This window comes from Brachyhypopomus gauderio, unplaced genomic scaffold (genome assembly GCF_052324685.1).
Source record: "Brachyhypopomus gauderio isolate BG-103 unplaced genomic scaffold, BGAUD_0.2 sc410, whole genome shotgun sequence".
Classification (NCBI taxonomy): domain Eukaryota; kingdom Metazoa; phylum Chordata; class Actinopteri; order Gymnotiformes; family Hypopomidae; genus Brachyhypopomus; species Brachyhypopomus gauderio.
In genome coordinates, this window is record NW_027507231.1 from 42339 (window position 1) to 62500 (window position 20162).

At 43.2% G+C, this 20162-nt stretch overlaps 1 long non-coding RNA gene across 1 annotated transcript in view; it reads left to right on the forward strand.

The window, feature by feature from the left end:
• The window catches only part of LOC143505617 (uncharacterized), a 44159-nt gene that overhangs the window by 23334 nt on the left and 663 nt on the right, over nucleotides 1-20162 (forward strand). The window contains exons 2-3 of the long non-coding RNA XR_013127908.1: nucleotides 8648-8789; nucleotides 9010-9112. This is a non-coding gene — a long non-coding RNA (uncharacterized LOC143505617). The remainder of the gene's footprint in view (nucleotides 1-8647; nucleotides 8790-9009; nucleotides 9113-20162) is intronic.

A 20162-nucleotide genomic window follows, 5' to 3' on the forward strand; every position in this document is an offset into this window, starting at 1 on the left:
GGCCGGGCTGGGGGGCCCCTGGGGGCCGGGTCGGGGGGCCCCTGGGGGTCGGGCCGGGGGGCCCCTGGGGGTCGGGCCGGGGAGCCCTAGACAGTGTGCCAGGCCGTCTGGCTTCCTCTGCGGTTACCTCAGACCTACGCTCGGCTGAAGCCGTAGAACGGTTGTCGTTTGCTCTCCGAACGCCCCCTCAACAGGCTGATGAACGCCACATTAAGGCGCTTTCAGGAAGCCTGATTAAAAAGCAGAATTAATACCTTCACTGTGGGCTTAGAGCTCGTGCTCATTTGTGTCCATTACGTGTTAAGGCAAATCAGAAGCTTTTTCTGTGTGAGTATAGTGCGTGTAGTGTGTGTGTGTGTGAATCTTTATTGCCTCTCTGCAGTATTTCACTAACTGCCCCCTTGTGTGTGACCTTTTCTTTTGACCCATGGCCCCCTCACTGTCTCCTAACTGTCCTACTGTGTGTTTGCGTTCTCAGCAGGGTTAGATAAATTACCACTCCCTGCTTCAGGTATGTTAATAGCTCTAATGACCCTGATACAGCCAGTGTGAATAGAGCCTGCCTGAGGTGGTGCGTACCCCCCTCAAGGCCGGCCCACTGGGTGTGGGCGTGAACAGTGAGGGTGTTTGTGTGTTTTTGCCGGGCGTGTGCGCGTAGTCCGTTGTGTTTGAGTGGAGAGTGTTTGAACTCTTAAAGCAGGTACTTTTGTAATGCCCTAATAACTTAGTTAACTAGTAGCAGAACACTCCAGATTTCTCTCAGGGCCGTAGCCCCACCCTCCCGGCTATAACCCCACCCTCCGGGCCATAGCCCCACCCTCAGTTCCGCCCACTCTCCTCTCCACTCCTCCCCCTGTTCATTGACTGGGCACTTCCTTAACTTTTTGGAAGACAGGAGTTTAGAGGAAAACACAAAACTCTTTCACAAAACAACCAACAAGCCAAACTAACAAAGAAACTGACCAAACAGTCTCTCTTTTTAGCTTCAAGAGGGGGGCAACCAATTCCCATAATCACATATTCATCAGTTGAATGATTAATTTAACATCTGGAATGAAAGCTTTAAAATTTTGTTATTAAATTTTGTTTACCAGTTATTTTGAATTGTTCCATGATCCCACTGAAATGGAAATTAAAGGTGTGTAGTTACAAACCAGAGGAATGAGAGTTTAAAGTGTAAGGGCTCTGTGAATTTCAGGCTGAGAAAATTAATATTACTTTTCTTGTTTTCATGCATATAAATTTTAATTCAATTGTAATACTGATCCAACAGTACTGATCAGATCAGAAGTGTAGACTAATAGAATAATAGTAAAAGTTTCCTTTCAGGGATAAGAGTCTTTGGTAGGAATATGAATCTAGTCTGTGATATGTGATACAGATTGTCTCACATAATTTTACCTGTAACAAATTAATTAACTGAAGCAAACATACACTGCTTGACACATGGCCAATCTGCTCAGCAAATTACCCAGATCAAACACAATATCAGGTTTAGCAATGGTGCTGTTATGTAACACTGATACTGTGATACAGGTGTATTGGCATGTAGACGTTAAGGGTTATTTATACAGCAGCTGTACAGAACACAGTTCTTGGCTCGAGTGTGTTCACAGGCATTAAGGAAGACAGTATGAATGTTTGTTTAAGATTACTGCTGTTCAAAACCCACAGGGCCACGTGTCTTGTCTGTGACCTCACAAGATCTTATACTTTAACTTTTGTGCCCATTACCAACAGCATCTGGTAACACCTGGTAATGGAAACATATTGTAAGTGGAGTTATTAATGTACACATATCTGAGATATGCTTAAGAGTGGAAATATATGACTGAGGTACACACACACACACACACACACACACACACACATAGGTACACACAGACACACAAACACACACATAGGTACACACAGACACACTCAACCACACAATCATACAAATGCATGCTAGATGAATGAAGCCTAGCCACACCCAGTCACAAATCTTCAACTTTCTCACTGACACCGATCCAGACACATTTAATAAACATGCCCTCACATACACACCACTTCTACACACACACACCACTAATACACACACTGTCATTTACAAACATTCCCTCACATACACACACCACTACTACACACACTGTCATTTACAAACATACCCTCACATACACACCACTACTACACACACTGTCATTTACAAACATACCCTCACATACACACACCACTACTACACACACTGTCATTTACAAACATACCCTCACATACACACACCACTACTGTCATTTGTCAGATCAGCATTATTATTTTATTTGAAAACTGAACAGAAGTACATTTTTAGATGTAAAGTTTGTTTCATTTACATTTTATTTTTACATTTACGGCATTTTAGCAGACACTCTTATCCAGAGCGACTTACAAAGTGCTTTGCATCTGATCACAGAATACATCCTAGGTAATAGTACGAATAGGCCAGAATTCAAGATACCCTTGAGTCAGACTACTTCTAAACTACAGGAGTCAATGTCATTACCTAATGTTTTGCAAGTTAAACGTTTGCCAAGAAGCACAAATAACCATAGACAGACATACAATCATTTCATCATTCCTTTACTTTGAAAAATAAGGTGTGTGTGAAACTCACTCGACCATATTATAAGTAAAATTAAAGTTTTAAATGTATAAAACTTCTATCCAGTTTCTGAAACTGTCCTAAATTTGATGCAGAACGCTGCACTGTACGCTGGAACTCATGCAACATTCAGGCGTCATTAATTAAAAACCCCAATTACAACCCCTTGTTACACGATTAATATGGTTCATACAATGTAGCCACCTAGCAATGCAACTTTTTCTCCACTGTTTAATCTAAATTCCATTACGAACCTCACACCCATATCCACTGCGAGCGAACCCAATACGTTGACAGGTCCGGTTATTTATTACGGGTATCCACTCCTCCAGACGGCCGGTGAAGAAGCGTTGGGCTCGGGCGACCCCTCTTCGTCTCCCTGCCGTACTCTTCCTCTTCTGGGTTTATCTGCCTGTGTTCTCAGGGATTATATTGCAATTCCTCTTTCCTTTAAAAGACTGATCACTGACACTCACCTAATTGAGCTTGGCAGACTGCTTCTACTCTGAACCTTAAATAAACCACACAGTGGAGGTGTGTGTGTGTGTGTGTGTGTGCAGTCACGTGCATTTCTATGTGTTTGACAGCTCAGTTGGGTTTTAATTATGGCCTTCATGCTGTCCCGTGAACTCCAGTACTCACGTAGCATTTGAACACTTCAGTCTCCTGCATGTCTTTCACTGCTTGTGTGTGTGTGTGTGTGTGTGTGTGTGTGTGTGTGTGTGTGTGTGTTTTCTCTGTCCCGGAGAGGGGAATGTCTGTCAGGTATGCTGGAGGGGACTTCTGTGTTTAAATGAATCACCTACATGCAGGAATTACCAGACTGTAACTGATCAGTTGCGCTCTCTCTCTCTCTCTCTCTCTCTCTCTCTCTTTCTTCCTTTTCCTTTGTAAAGAGTGTCATGAAACTGTTGGCACTGGGACTTGCTTTTCCAGTTTATATGTGCTTCATTGTTTCTCTCTCTCTCTATGTCTCTGTCTCTCTCTCTCCCTCATCACTCTGTCTCTCAGCAGCTGCAAGGCAGTTGAACTTTTGAAACAGTTTAGACAAATCATTATACTGTTAGTGTGTGTTAGTATGTGTGTGTGTGTTGGAGGGGGTGTATGTGTGTGTTTGGACTAAGGACAAAGCCATTAGTAGTAATAGAAGCAATCAGACAGTGGTTTGGCTGTGAAGTCTTGCCTGGGAATTCTGAACTCACAAGTATTTACAAAGCAAGACTTTAGTAAAAAACCAGCATACAGAAAGCTGAACTCTATCCCAGTATATTGTGTTTTGTCGACAGTGTATATTGATGGTTTTGACATTTCTTTTCTTCGGTGATACCAGTACTAACATCGCTGTTGAGGTCTTGCAATATTAACACAATTTTTCATCGACTATTTTTCACATGGCTCTTTAGTGACTTGGGTGTGTACGTGTCAGTAATACCACTTCCTGCCGTTCAAATGGACTACGCCAGAAAAATGTGATTTCTCCGATAAAACTAATGAGGGTGATTTTAACATCCCAGAAGTGTGTATTGAGTTGCCTTAATGTGTTCTTGGCTTCATCCAAACATGACATCCGTCCATTAAAATTCTGTGTCTGCGTCTGTGTGTGTGTGTGTGTGTGTGTGTGCGAGCATGTGTGTGATGGGGGAACCTCTCTAAGAAGTATGTCACTTTTCCTCTTCTTGGTTATCCCATTATCAGACTGGCCTTTTGGAATGAGATGCTCGGGGATACCGGGTTCCTTCCTGTAGCAAAATGAGTTCAATTACCCGTCCAAACAATAGTTAGCGTAATTACACTCGTGCATAAACGCAGCTATCACGCTGGCACTTCCTGGCCCAGGATGACGTGGCACTTAGCAGGCGATGGTCGCCGTGGTGACACGAAGCCCAGCCGTGGGCGGGTGACGAGATCAACCTCATCATTCGAGGATGTGATGTGTCGTATTCCATGTAAAGTTTGGCCTTCAAAACAACTTGGAAGATTCTTTGTTTAAGAAAAGACGTTTCACCAAAAACGTGTGATTTTATGCCTTTCAAGGCAAAATCAGAATGTCAAGGTCACATCTAGGACAAAGGCCTTGTCCTTTCTGATCCAGAAACGCTGTGTTGTTTTAATAAAAGTTATGACTTGATGTGTTTTTGAGGGTGACCTGTTCCCTGTGACTAGTGGTGACGGCTGCAGGTCATGAGGGTTGTTATATGAATTTAAGGAAGTTACTGTGATTGGTTGCTCTCTTACATACTAATCTTAGTAAATATAATTTAGCAGAAAGTGTTTTGATACACACACATTTACATAGGGGCACAGTGCAAGCTGAGAGAGAGAGCGAGAGAGAAATTGTGTGTGTGTCAGCATGTATTCCCCTGAGAATGCAAAGCTGAAGACCTGTGGTGATTTTCTCACACACTCACACACTCATACATGTTTACACACTAAACATTAGCAGTGGTAAGTCTATGGGAAACTACGTTCTCAGCAGTACCCTCATAGAGGGGTTGTGAGTGTGAATTAATGTACTTTAGTGCTTTAGTGTGTGTGTGTGTGCGTGTGTGTTAGTCGATGCTTCTACTTTCCAACCATGAGCTATTTCAAGCTTAGTGTCACAGTGCACAGGCACACACAACCACTTACACACACACACACACACACACACACACACACACAGACACACACACACACACACACACACACACACACACACACACACACACACACACACACACACACACACAAAATGAGAACTTGCTGTTTAGACCAACATCTAGCGGTCAAATTAAAGACCATGATATGGATTGGAAGTTAAATCAGCTACATCTTCAGCTAGTGAAATGATCTCAACAGTACATAAATGACAAGGATAGATGACTTGGTCATTTAGTCAGTTAGTCATCGTTCTAGAAATATCAGAGGGATGCTTCATCACCTGATGGGACGAGTACTCACCTGATACATATGTGTATGGGGTGTGTGTGTGTGTGCGTGTGTATGTGTGTGTGTGTGTGCATGCCCAGAATATGCGTGGAATCAGTTAAGGGCCTTTCACCTAAACAAACACTCTGAGATCCACATTCTAATGCACACTTTAAATATAACTGTGTGCATCTGTGTTTGCGTGTGTGTGTATGTGCACGCTCTACTGTGAAGCAGAACATGTCAACAAACACTCGGCAGGTGGAGCTCGGCAGGTGGAGCTCGGCAGGTGGAGCTCGGCAGGTGGAGCTCGGCAGGTGGAGACACAGCGGTCACTGACTGCAGAGTGAGCGTAGGGCATCACGGTGCATGAAGAACACCTTCTAACACCCCCCCACATCTCATCTGGCCATGCTGAACTAACTGCTCACGTTTAGGGAGAGGAGACACCGCCTTTTCTCAGCCTGTGTCCATCAAAGCATCATTAACAACTACCCATGAGTACACTGGATTTCTTTTGCCGCATTTGCGTGTGCACGTGTGTGTGTGTGTGTGTGTGTGTGTGTGTGTGTGTGTGTGTGTGTGTGTGTATGTGTGTGCGTGTTTGCACGCACATGTGTCTTGGCCTCCGCCACTCATTTTCACACCTATGTTGAAAATAGTCGCCCAATTTTCCTGTGGCTTAAACTGTAAAACACACACACTCACACACACACACACACACACACACACACACACACACACACACACACACACACACACACACACACACACACACACACACATATACAGACAGTCTTACACACCAGAAGTCGCAGTGATATGATGGTTTGGTAGAACACAGCAATAACATATACTGTGTTCATCAGTGACAGGCTGCACTAACACCGTGTTAGTGTTATGATGATGAGGGTTCAGGTTTGTCACATGACTCTTCCTACCCTGTTAATATTTCTATTGAGTGTGTGTCCAAGAACATGCAGACTGCATGTAGCATACTCCAAATGTGTTTCAGCACAAAACAGCTTTACTACGATAACAAACTCTCCTCCCTTTACACATGCACACACCCACACACAATACACATCCAACCGCAGCTATAATTAGTAATGTAGCTGTCAAGAAAAGCTCTCTATAGTGTGTTTAACCTGTTATAAACTTTATAAACTTACTCTTTTGATTTTTCAATTGTCCAATAATCTTCACATGCCACTAAAGGTCTTTTCAGTCTATTTTACAGGCGGTTAAGCAACAGCAGTTCAAAATGTTCCTGAGTGAGCGAGTGAGTGAAAACCTTACAAGGAGATAGTAGTGATTTAAATGTTTTAGTTAATCTCATTAAAGTGGCTCATTAAAGTGTTTTGATATCGCTCTATTTTATTGGCTCTTTGCACTGCGATTCAGTAGAAACGTTTGTTACTTTATTTCATTAAATGAGATACTCTTACATCACGCAGACTGTTTGCAGACTTTCATGAGAAAGAAATTTGTGACTGTCGGAAAAATGGGAAAACAATAGAACAGAAACACATGGGTTACTATAGCTACCATCTTCATATTTCATATCTTGATTACTTATATAATTAATTTTAAATATAGTTAGTGTTACTTTTATTTTACCTTGTGTAATATATATATATATATATACACACAAAATTTGACATATGTATGACCTCTCACATGGTATAAAAACAAATGTGGGTATATTTATGTGTGTGTGCATGCACACACGTGTGTTTATGTGTGTGTGTGTGCGCATATCCTTTAACCCCTTCATTCCTGTCACAAGCACCCACTCAGTGTAGCTGTAACAGCATTTGTGACATCAGCACAGCAGAATCCACACACCTACACATAATATAACCTTACTACTCTCTCTCTCTCTCTCTCTCTTTAATTCAGAGGAAGACAGTAGCAGTCATGCCGGTGAGCCACTTCATACACGCCCTCACCCCCTCACAGATTGCACTCTTTCTCTTGTTCACAGGAAGCTGTGGGCATGCCTCCCCATACCAGTGACACTCGCTTCTCTCAAACGATGTTACAGTTTTGTTTTTTTTTTTCACCACTTGTGTGGTCTGATATATCTTTAATGTTGCTTTTTTCAAACAGAAATAATTTTTTTCTTCGGTGAGCATGTTGCAACATAATATGGTTAGGAGGTAACAAGGAAGAGCTCCGATGAAGCAATATCTGACTCAGTATTGTCACGGTCCGCCTGACTCCTCCCTCCAGCTCGTTTATGGTTGTGTACACGTCCGTTTGTGTCTGCGTGTGTTTACGTTCATGTGCGTTAGCGTACGTGTCGTCTTCGTCAGTTGTTCGTCTTCAGTTTGTGTTCATTCCCGCGTTTTCAGTAATAAACGTTTTACGTTTAAACTCAACTCGGCATCCTGTTTCTGCTTCGTTGCGTTACGGAGCAACAGACCGTCCGGGATGCCCAAAGGTAATCACGGCAGGAAGAGAAAGAGGCGACACCCCCTCCTTCCTGCTAAACCCTGCAACATCAGAACTAATGCTTCGGGCAAGGCGGTCCGATTTGGGGAGGAGGAGCGGCTGGCTGGTTTCCAGTGGGACTTCTCTGATCATGTGGTCAGAGTGGACACCAGCCAGCTAGCGAAGGACACTCCTCCTCTTCGACCCAGACTTCTCCGGTGCACTACATGTCTGGCAGTGGGTGGGTTTGCCATTGGAGGCGAGCTCCTCTCAGCGACCGACAGGGTGCCAGGACTGATACAGGGAGAGGAGTTTGGTCTGTACGACAGAGAAAGCTCTCGCGAGCGCCCCAAGAAGACACTAGGGTATCGCCACCCTTCTCCTTAGTTAGAGCCACCGATGCTAGCTTCCCATCTGCCTGTAAGGTCGGTGTGCACTCCCCACATCCTCCTGAAGCAGGTACCTTCTCCCCAGGTGCTCCGGTCAGGGTGTGTCCAACGGGAGAGGCCTCGGCACACAAGGGATCTTCGCCCACGGCTGCTCCCACAGGACCGCTGGGCACCTGCTTCCCAGCAAGGCATCCTGCTTTGTTTCCCTTTGTCCCCCTAATGGCAAATGTCCCTGCGTTTGTCCCAATGTTGTCTCCCCTCGTCATCCTAAGATGGTCTGTTGGTACGCTCTCCCCAGGGTAGGCTACTCCAAGCTGACGAAGCTCTGTGCGCTAGCCCGGCCCTTCATTTCGGGTCTAGTGTCGGACAGCTGGTGCTGGGCACTCCAGGAGAAAGCACCTCTCTGTGGGGGGTTCTGTCCCGGTCCACTCCTCCATCAGGTTTGTGCATGTTTTTGTCCCGTGAGTTTCTGTTCGTTCCTGCATTGTCAGTAATAAACGTTCCACGTTTAAATCTGCGTCCTGTTTCTGCCTCACTGCGTTACAGTTATGTGTCAGACTGATCTCAGATCAGCAGCAAAGCATTCACTGGGTGCATCTGCAAGCTTCTTCACAAGACAAATGTGCTGAATTGTTCGTTTGTTTGAACTGACCTCCTCAGGTTCAAACCTCTTCAGCTGAGCTGATGGCTGGAGACAGGGACTCTCCAGAACAGAGCTCAGAACGTCAGACCTTCACACAGACTGAAAACAGGTCAACGAAAGGCAGGTCTACGGTTAATGACAGGTCCAGTCAGTGGGGATATTAAAGACAGTTTAGTGACTTTCATCGTCAGGGTTGCTGAGAAGGAGAGTGACCCATCTGGCCTGCATAGGAGGAAGTAAACGAGAGTTGAAGGCCCAGTTCTATGGGTTGCTTGACCTTGAGATCGGTTTGTAACGCCTGTATGTGTGTATCAAAACAGAACCCAGAACAGAGGCACTGTAGACATCACAGCCCTGACAAGCATGTGGTAACTAGGCCATGCAGCATGAGTGTGAGTGTGTGTGTGTGTGTGTGTGTGTGTGTGTGTGTGTGTGTGTGTGTGTCTGTATACATGTGTGTGTGTGTGTGTGTGTGAACTGACACCTTTCAGATGCACAAAAAATACATCAATGACAAGCAACATATATAAACAAAAACACACAAACAAAAAATGTTCAAAAAATATGAAGGAAGAAATTTCATGGCAGCCAGTAGCTAATATTAGACCTGCCATGACATAATAAATATCATGGTGGCTCATGCACACTCGGTCTTGTCTGTTTAAACAAAAATGCAAAAAGCACCCCCACCCACCTGCACAAATGCTCTCTCTCTCTCTCTCTCTCTCTCTCTCTCACACACACACACACACACACACACACACACACACACACACACACACACACACACACACACACACACACACACACACATGCATGGTGATATTCCCTCGTTCCACTCCACACCTCTCCGAAGGTGATGACAGATTAAGGGGATTTCATTTCATGGTAAAGGCTTCAGGCCAAAGTGCGGGCCTGACCCATTCCTCCAACACACACACACACACACACACACACACACACACACACACACACACACACACACACACACACACACACTAGTATAAATGAGTGCAAATCCAAAACGGGCAAGAAAGTGAGCCCAATCTGGACCATTGTACTGCTTCAGGATTAGTCCAGTGAAGTGTATGTGTGTGTGTGTGTGTATGTGTGTGTGGGTGTATCTTGTTAAATTCAGGGCTCCCTGATGTAGTCATGGCTTTGGGTAGAAACAGTCCAAACTCATCCTAATACTGTGAATAGACTAAAACTGAAAGAATGAAAGTATGATTTTTTTTCCTGTTCAGTTTTTGTACACCTGAGCAAAACTGGACATTCACTATACTATCTGGCTCACACAAATGCTCTCCACAAGAAAGAAAGGAATAAAGAAACAAAAAAATATGAATAGAAAATCATTGCCAGAACTATTTGGAAATATGTCTGGTCTCTCTTCATAGCTTCAAAATTCAACACTGATATTGCCAATGAAACCATCAAGGAATGTTTACTAAATGTGGTGGATATTCCAGAGAAGACAACAAACCTCCCCAAGACAGACTAGACAAAACAGACTGCACAAGACAGTCTACCCAAGACAGACTATACAAGACTAACAGGATAAGATAGACTACACAAAACAGACTACACAAGACACAAACAAGACAAGACAGAATACAGAAAACAGACTACACAAGACCATCTACAAAATCGGTCTACACAAACAAACTACACAAGACAGACCACACAAAACAGTCTACACAAAAAGACAACACAAATCAGTCTGCACAAATTACAAAAGACAGAGCAGCAACTTTGAAAAGCCACAGTAGCAACTTCGACAGTGTGCAAAACATTGCATACACAATATGACATGGTCAGAAAACAAGTATACCTAGAGAACATAACATAGAAAATAAAAAAAGAAGTTATAAAGAATTTATGATCGTTTGGCAGTACCAAATGTATGACTTTCAAGTAAATGAAATAAGGTCACTATATACTATCACATACAGCTCCGGTTTCAAAACCAACCAGATTCCAGGATAATTTAGGTAAAGGCCTGTGAAGGTAAAGTTCACGTTCAGCTTATGTTCAACACAAGGTTTCATTCATGATGAGATATGCAGTCATGCAGCCAAGTTTGATCTGGACATGTTGAAAGTACAAATACTGAATGAGTCTGTAGAAACAGAGGCAGCGTTTAGACTGAAGGTGGCAGTCGGCTTTTGTCCCTGGTCTGTCCCCCCTAGTCCCTCCCCCCCCCACACTCAGTCAAGGGCATCGTCCTACGTCAGGGAGCCCTAGTTACAGAAACTTTTTCCATCGGGGCGTCACAATGAACGTCCTGGAATGAGGATGCATGTGCATCCTTTCACTTGTAGAGACACACCCCCAAAAAGGCAGCACACAGGAGTGAAAATCAGCACACACACACATTCATGCACTCACACACACACATTCGTGCACTCACACACACACATTTGTGCACACACACACACACACACAACAAAAATGATCTGATTTAGGAAGTGCACCCATTTATTGTCTGTAAAAAGTTACTGATTGAGGCTTGTTTGCACTTAACAGGTCCACCAACACACACTCAAGGTGTCCAGAAGAACTATTTCCAGCTCAATGTCCACGCATCAATCAAGCCTGATGCAAAATTCAAATATAATAGATTAAAACAGCTAAAGATGGGTGACACCAATGGTTATTATTACCTTTGTCAGACTACCAAAACAGTGCAGATTGCCAGTAATGGGAAATAATATGACAGCCAGAACGAGGAAATGGTCAGTCAACAAGGTAATTAATCCCAATCAGACTCTTTTCGACAGCATATCAAAACATAACGAATGCGCCACGTGCTGGCTAATTGCCAGAAAAAGTCAATCGCTTTTCACCTTATACTTTTTGACAGTACAATAATTATCTAATAATTAGATCTATTAGAATATTAGAATATTTCGTGCCATTTTCCCATGAGAGCAGGAGGGAAAACAAGCGTTGCAAGCGAATTCAAGTTCATGTCACGTCCCACAGAGAAGCTGAGAAGAAACGCATTGCATCGCACGCACGCACGCACGCACGCACGCACGCACGCACGCACGAACGTTGTGGCGGCATTGGGGCACCTTTTCACGTTGCCTACCGCACGCTTTGGCTTCACCGTTTCCTTTGTCATGCTAGTACCTGTATACCTGCGACAGGAATGCAGAAACAGAGAGTTTTCACGATGGACACGTGTGACGAGCTGCACGAGGGCTGACGGGCGCGCGCTGGGGCTTGCGTAGCATGTGCGCAGGCGCAAGTTCGTAACCTGAGAAGAATCTTGTCAGCGCTGTTGGACTTATTTCGCGCCAGAAATCGCTTATGTTTGTCGTTATAACATAGGCTTTCAACATCACCAACATCGCGCTTGCGGTTTTGCGTTTGTGTCAAGAGTTGTTTCTTGTTGTAAATGTAATGAATCATTGCCAAAGGGGTTAAAACATCTGCCATGCGGCATTTAGGTTATAGTCAAGGCCCTAGTGACCAGTGATGACTTAGTTACCCTGAAAAAGTAATCCGATTACTGATTACTCCTTTTTAAAGTAACTTAGTTACATTGCTGATTACTTGATTTTAAAAGTAACTACGTTAGATTACAAGTTACTTTAGTTGTTACATTCAGCAACAAAATTTGTTTGTCCAATACTCACTTTATTGGAAGTGCATTTTTAACAGAAACAATGTATCTCCTGACATTTAAACAATGTATCTCCTGACATTTAAATAATGTATCTCCTGACATTACGTTTGTGTCGCTGCGTATTATTTGTAAATGTATTTGTAAACGTAATACAAGCGAACTGTTCAGTCAGACAGCTATTTGTTGTGAAACGAAATACAATTACATTTTCAAGCACGTTAAACACAAAGCAACATTAAAATTCGTCAGGTAAATGTTCCTTCCCCTGTTTTTGAGGGGTATTTCTTTACACTACCACATATTGTTACGGAGAACGCTGCACAGAATGACGTGAACGCGCTCGCGCTCTCACAGGTTCACGCGCGGAGTCGAGCGCTACGGTCAGACGCAAAAGTAGAACTGAGCCAAGAAGAAAGCAAAAATATATTTTTTTACTAAGGAAAACAAAAATAGTAACGCACAGTTACTTGGATAATTAACTTTAATCTGATTACTGACATCATTGCTTGTGACTTTACAGGCTCATGCAGTAAACATCTGAAATGGAGTCCTGACTAAATAATCCAGCATTTTTAAGAACAAGCTCAAAAGAAGCACTTGCAACCTGCCCAGTCAGCACCCCTCAAACACAGCCCCACCAGTGCAGTTATTGTATGTTCATTTGCTTCAGTCAGAGTATGGCTCTTACATACCTCACTTTGGTCTGGTCATGTTCCTGGTCTGGTAATTGGCTGTTAGCTCAGTTAGCATCCTAGCAACTAATGCTAAGCGGTAGCAGCTGTTATCTATACATATCTTATAGGTCATGTCAGTGCACCATTGGAAGTGGGCCAGTACTACAGGGTTTATTTGGAAGTTTAAGTGGTTCTCAGTGAGACATTACTGACACCACAGAAGCAAAGGACGCACATTTTTTTCTCGTAAAACATCAGAGAGACGGAGGACACAGTTTTGACCAAAAGACTGTCAGCAAACACTCAAGAGTCATAAAAGACCCCTAAAGGCTGAATAAAGAGACTGATGAAGTGTGTGTGAATGTTTTGGTTAGTGGAGATGTTAAGAATGGTAAACTCTGACCTGCATTTATGTAGTTATGTTTGGCATGAAGAGGGGTGTGTGTGTGTGTTTGTATTCCTAGTGTTTTTGTGTGACCATTTGTGTGTATCGATAAGTGAGTAAACGGTCTGGGATGTGTTTACCCCAAGGAAGGAAGCTGTCATTACTGTTTGCTCCTGGGGAGACGAACAACCCCGCCTCTTGATGACTGACAGCAAGGGGAGGGGCTTCTGGAAATGCAGTTAGCCAAATGCAGAGAAACTGCCTAAGATATAACGCATATAAGCACACAATACCTGCTGGATCAATTACAGACAGAGTGTTATGTCCCCCCCCACACACACACACACACACACACACACACACACACACACACACACACACACACACACACATACACACACACACACACACACACACACACACACACACACACACACATACACACACACACACACACACACACAAGGCCAGGCGGAGAGCCAATGCTCTCTCTCTAGTGGAGCACTGCTCCAGCAGTTTGATTGACGTGCAGTGTTGAGAGGGTGTCGGGTTTCGCTGTGGCATTCTGGGAAGGAGAGCCTGCATTCCTGACCAGGTCATGAACTGCCCACCTTTCTCTCCTGATCCACCCAGGCACCCTGCCCCTCCCCCTCAGCAGAGGCGGATTTAGGAAAACTGCACTATTAAGGTAGATAACCCACTAATCTGACACTGGAACATGCACATATGCGTGGGTGCGCACACACACACACACACACACACCACACACACACACACACACCACACACACACACACACACACACACACACACACACACACACACACACACACACACAGACACACACACACACACACACACACACACACACACACACACACACACACACACACAGTAATGATTTCTTGTCATACTTTATACTAAAATGTACAACATATTTTACAGTAGCTTGAAAACCATAACCATTATTTTGTAGGAAGTCCAAAACAATAAATAAACAAAAACAAACCTTTTTGTAGCTCTCTCTCTCTCTCTCTCTCTCTCTCTCTCTCTGATAGATCTGCCTAAGGCATGGATGAAAGTCTGAGACAATTTTTGGCTGTAGTGCAGAGATGTGCAGTGTGTATGTGTGTGTGTTAGTCTGTGTATGTGTGTGTGTGTGTGTGTGTGTGTGGAATAGAGTAGAGAGAGCTGAAATTACTCGCTTGGAATGTGATTAGATTCCTGATGCTGCCAGCCATGCCTCATTTATAATTAGGTGTGTGTGTGTGTGTGTGTGTGTGTGTGTGTGTGTGTGTGTGTGTGTGTGTGTGTGGAAGAGATTAGTTCTGTGACATCATATAAGGGACCGGTGTTTGGGTCCCTGAACTGATAAGAAATGGGGAGGTGCACACACACACACACACACACGCACACACACACCCTCTAGGCAGTGGCATCCTGCTGTAGGCACCTCTCTTCATCAAATAGGCTTTTGCACACACACACACACACACACACACACACACACACACACACACACACACACACACACACACACACACACACACACACACACACGTAATATGATTCGCAGCCATTATCATTTGCCTAAGTATTTGCACCACTTGTTTGAAACATCGAAGCATTGCATCTGGTGTTGGAATGATTTCACCCTTGTCGATGATCATTCATCAGATTGCAGCGTTAGTATTTTCAAACAAATAATTCACTGAATAAACTCTTCATTAAGCATGGATGACAATTTATGTCATCCCTCCTTACACAAGCTACACTACAGGCCATCTTCCAATAATTATAGAAGGACACTGAATTGGCAGTATGGCAGTATGGGAGTATGGCAGTATGGCAGTATGGGAGTATGGCAGTATGGGAGTATGGCAGTATGGCAGTATGGCAGTATGGCAGTATGGCAGTATGGGAGTATGGCAGTATGGCAGTATGGCAGTATGGGAGTATGGCAGTATGGCAGTATGGCAGTATGGCAGTATGCGTGTGTGCTTGTGTGTATGGCACACTGATTGCCCATTAGGTCTTTCTGCTTCTAGCCTCAAACACAATCGGGCGGCAGCTGATACTTCCTGTTCGCATAATTAACTGAGTTAATTAAGGCCTTAATTGACCGGTGGTGTGACCGGGGCGTGCGCTAATCTGCTAGTGCCTCTCGTATAGGCTGCTAAATTAGGTTAGCCCTCTCAGATTGCCATGATAAAGGCCCGTCTATATCCCGCTGCAGAATCTGAGCGTTCTACAGAGAAATGTAGGGGCCGTCCATCAAATGAAAACTCGATCTAATGCTCATTTAGAAAACGAGGCAAGGAACAGCTGAAAAAGTTCGTTATAGACACTGTGGCGGCAAGCTATCGCGAATAAAAGTTTTGAAGGCGGGGCTCCGTTTAACTGCCGGCAAGCTTGTTATGATATGAAACAGGAGCTTGTTAGCCTAATGCTGAAATAATGATGGTGTTTGATATCTGTTTCATCATAGATTAATGGATGATTCGGTAATGGAGGACAAGATGAACACATGTGATACATGAAGAAGAGACAGTGGATGGGGTGATGGAGGAGAGAGAGATAGAGATAGATAGAGAGAGAGAGAGAGAGAGAGAGAGAGAGAGAGAGAGAGAGAGAGAGAGGAGATTGTCATGTCAGTGAAAATGTAGTCAGGAAAGCCATTCTTAATGTTGGGCCTTTCATTTTGGTTCCGCCCTGTGCTTTTCCGTCTGGCACTGAGTGAATAGCATCTGGTTGTACAGACATCACCACCGAGCAAGTTGGTAAATTCCGCACTTGCCAAACTCATCAGGATAACAGCAGAAAAGTCTTTTCCATTGAAGAAAGATTCGCAAGATTTACCAGGCTAACTTAAATGAACCCATTTTTGGAAACTGTTGGAGTTCATTTGTGTATGTGTGTGTGTGTGTGTGTGTGTGTGTGTGTGTGTGTGTGTGTGTGTGTGTGTGTGTGTGTGTGTGTGTTGTGTGTTGTGTGAGACTGTCTGGCAATCTTGTTCAGACCATTTTTTCCCTATTTCCTCTGTTTTGCCCCACACTGCCTCTTCTCTCTGTCACCGCAACTCTCGGCTGACTTGTGTGTGTGTGTGTGTGTGTGTGTGTGTGTGTGTGTGTGACTTTGTGTCTGAGGCTTCGCAGGTTGGAGTTTCAGCTGCAGGAAAAGGAGACTTTCTGAAGCTGGCACGTGTGTTTGTGTGTGTGTGTGTGTGTGTGCGTGTGTGTGTGTGTGTGTCAGAGTTTGGGGTGAAGGCGAAAACATGGCAGGTGACAGCCTAAGAGGGCTTAAACCATGGGCCCATAATCCAGTCTTTGTTGCCACGGCGATAAACAGTTGACTGTTCTTTTGCTGTTGAGCAGGAGTTCCTAAGTCCTTTGTTCCACTAAGTGTGTGCAACATAAAACAGCGTCCCAATACCTGTTATTAAACCAGGCAGTACAGGCAAAATATCAAATGAAATGAGCATCATTTAATATTGTGGCAAAAGTAATAGAATATACACACACATGCAACATGAAATAAGTTCACTAAAAAGTCAACAATGTCATAATGAGTCTTAGTTGTTTATTTCTGTCATTTTAAAATCTGTACAAAAGGTCCCTCAAAATACCTACATCTCCCCTTCACACCTGCCATACACCCCAATGGCTTGAAGACCCTCCCACTTGGGTTAATGTCAGTTTGTGGTCTAATAAAGCACATCCATGTGATGTGCATATGGTAGAAGCAACACACACACACACACACACACACACACACACACACACACACACACACACACCTGGGCTTCTGGAGGCAGGAAACCTCGCTTAACTGTCAACTTTAGTTTTGATTGCCCTGTAGTAAGACAAAACACATGTACACACGCATGCACACTCCGATTCTCACCAGTGTGTGATCAGCTGCCTGATTCAGTTCTTGCTATCATCATCCAGCAGCAATAAAGAACCGGGGCCATCAAAAGAGTCTAAACAGAATATTTGTCATATCCAGATATGCTACGAAATATCTTGCATTCAAATATTTAACCTGCGTGCCACTTCTGGAGTGCAGCCACTGAAATCACAGCACAGCTCTACAGAGTGCAGCTCACCATCAGACAACTATGCCAGTCAGGAGATCAAACACGTGGCCCCGTCACAGAACCGAGTCTTTGCCGCCTCCCTGAGTTGCTGGTGCTTTGACGCGTTCTGCCCCGGCCCGGCCTCTTCAAACGCACGCTGGCTTTGAGGCTTCGCTGTCTGCAGAAGACGACTCGTTTAGGTGTTGCTGGAGCTATACAATAAAACAGGTGCCTCAACAGTGCACATTCACTTAGAAATGTGTTATTACCATTCATGCGGCTAAATCCTGGTCCTGTTTCATAACCAGGTCACCAGTCATTGTCAGTTCCTGATAAATAAATAAATAAACAATAAAGAAATATAATAATAATAATAATAATAATAATAATAATAATAATAATAATCATCATCATCATCATTAGTATTATTATAAATAAATAAGATATATGGATATATAGATATAGAGATATTAAAAACTGTAGTAATGTACAGTTTCCAGAGAAACAGGATATATATATATATATATATATATATATATATATATATATATATATATATATATAGAGAGAGAGAGAGAGAGAGAGAGAGAGAGAGAGGAGAGAGAGAGAGAGAGAGGAAGAGAGAGAGAGAGAGAGAAAGAGAGAGAGAAAATAAGTGTAATTTTAAAATGACAGATGACATGTGGATTATGCACACATTCACCTCTGACCTGCACAGTTTAAATGTCAGTCTGTTGGCTCACTGCATATCAGAGCTTGAGATTTTACGCTTTCCTTTCAACAGCTCTGATACAGTCACCTAATGGAGAGACTTCCTTTCCCTCTTTCTCTCTCCCACCCTCCCAGATCGCCAGAGTCCCATATCTTGACCATTCTCCTCACATTCCACTGTTTAAAAAATGCTCAAAGCCAAAGAATTTCTTTAAAGGAAAAGGGTGATTACTTAATTCTGTCTTTCATCATCCTTTCATCTCACATGGAGCGGAATTTTCCATCAAAAAGGTGTGAAGAAACAGCTCATCACAGGAAAAAAAAATTGCAGTAGTCATCTATTTAGTCCCGGTCTACTATTTCAAAAGTGTAATAGAGCACACAGAGACAAATTTAGTCATTTTTACCCCCCCCCCCACCTTTTTTTTTGCCTACATGGCGAAAACTGTAATTTACATGAATTGAACTGCGTATCGACCGGAAGAAACAGGATCTATCTGGATGGCCATTAAGCAGAGCACCTCAGCTGAAAATGGTTACATGAGCTTATCTGAAAATTGTTGATATTAGCAATATATGCCATCTCCATTACGCTGTCAACACGATCTATTAACAGTAAATAAATCTGCTAAAACAGAGGACATGAAGATAGAGAGAGACATACAGAGAGACTGACAGAGACACTGATACAGTGAGAGAGAGAGAGAGAGAGAGAGAGAGAGAGAGAGAGAGAATGCAAAGGAAAAAAGCAACATTTCCTCAAAACATTCTTCTGTCATTCCAAATAATCCACTAATCCTATTTACAATTACTAGTAGAGGAATACATCTCCCTACCTCTCTCTTCACACACACACACACACACACACACACACACACACACACACACACACACACACACACACACACACACACACACACACACACACACACACACACACCTTGATGTGAATGTATCAGTATACTATCTTTTTGGACAAATAAGGTTATGCTCTTATATATATATATATATACCTGGTAAAAAATATTTCATCCCCTGAAGATATGTATATGTAATATTGTTCATACTTGACCCAAACGACTGAAGCATGACTATCTTTACTTAAATAGAGAAAATAATGAATATGATATATGACAAAAATCAACCTTTCATTTCCCACTCTCATGTACTACTGCAGGCTTGTGTCTTTTCAGCACACACACACACACACACACACACACACACACACACACACACACACACACACACACACACACACACACACACACACACACACACACACACACACTCTGAAGGAGATTGCCAGACAGTCACAAACACACACACACACACACACACACACACACACACACACACACAACACACACACACACACACACACACAAACAAACACGTGCACACACACAAACACAAACAGGACTTGCTTTAGATTTCTTCATTCTTTGTGGGATATTTCCACTAACTTGTAGAACTGAGCATTACATTGTTCACACATCAACCCTGTTTTTTCCACGTCTTACACCCAGGAAAGGTTATTTTCATGCCATTGTAAATGATAAGTCATTTTAATGTTATTGTGGGCTTTGTTTATTGATTTATGCAGATATAGTCTAATAATTATATTGACTCCTGTAGTTTAGTAGTAGTCTGACTCAATGGTATCTTGAATTCTGGCCTATTCGTATT